We start from the raw sequence: 1,216 nt of genomic DNA, 5'->3' as shown, positions 1-1,216 counted from the left end.
TATTTAACTTATTAGATAAATTATTTTATTAAGTAAATATTTATTGTATTTTGTTATTTATTCTATTTGATTTTTATATTTTTAATTTTAATTTTGATAGCTTGATAGATCACTTTTTTTTTAACTGTTATTCAATGTTTTAATGGGACTTATGATTATTCAATATGTTTTTTCGACATTTGATTTTTAAAAATTAATTATTCTATTTCCAGCTAAGTTATGAAATGTGAAATACTTGTTTAGTCTATTTTTTATTTTTTTATTTTTTTATTTTTTTATCTACCCTAGTCCGGGCATCCAACGCCCATAAGGGGGTAGCCAGCGTTCCAATGCCCAAAAAGGATCCCCAAGCAGGCGTTCAACGCCCTAGAACCATCCTAGCACGTGGAGGCACTCAAAGCTCAGCCCAAACATTCACCAAGTGGGTCCTGGAAGTGGATTTTCACACTAAAAGACTGTTTTATCTTTTTTATGTAATCCTTAGTCATTAGTTTAGTATTTAAAGGAGAAGATCACCCTTGTTTACGATCTCTCCTAGCATATTTTGAATTTCATTGTGATTTTCTATCAGTATGAGTCTCTAAACCTCCTAGGTTGAGGCTAGGAGCTCTGTTGAGTTTTATAGATTAATAAGTACTACTGTTCTATTCTCAATTAGTGTTTGATTCTATTCTAAGATGTATCTTCGTTCTTTATCCTTATGAATGAGTTGAACCGGCACAAGGTTATCTCTATTTTATATGGGTTCAGAGTGAGCCTTTCATCAGACAATGATGAACCACAAGCTTGATTATACATCTCTTAGACGGCTAATCCGCGACTTTGTTGGGGACTTCTCGAGACACCTATTCAGCTGAGGTATGGGGAGATTAGAGTATTTGTGGAAAAGGCTAGAACCAAAGGAGCAGCATTCTCTGATCCGGAAGATTCGACCATGTCTGTGGCGTTTTGAGTAGGATCATCAAGGGGAATGAACTGCAGGAGCTTCACCCTCAATCAGACTGGATCCGCACTAATCCTGGGGTTCAGTCTGGAGAAAGATTGGCGACCTCTCAAGAAAGGTGTTGATCACATACAGCCTGCCATAGAATAAATCATTCACAGTTAGAGTTGATGCCTTTGTTTCTTCTTTCTCTATCAATTCCTATAAGAATTCACAATTTCAAGGCAATCAAAGTAATCTCAAGTAAAGCACAAAAAACTTCATAATTGAGCA

This window comes from Arachis ipaensis, chromosome B03, assembly GCF_000816755.2.
Source record: "Arachis ipaensis cultivar K30076 chromosome B03, Araip1.1, whole genome shotgun sequence".
Taxonomy (NCBI): Eukaryota; Viridiplantae; Streptophyta; class Magnoliopsida; order Fabales; family Fabaceae; genus Arachis; species Arachis ipaensis.
This window is presented reverse-complemented; position numbering follows the sequence as displayed.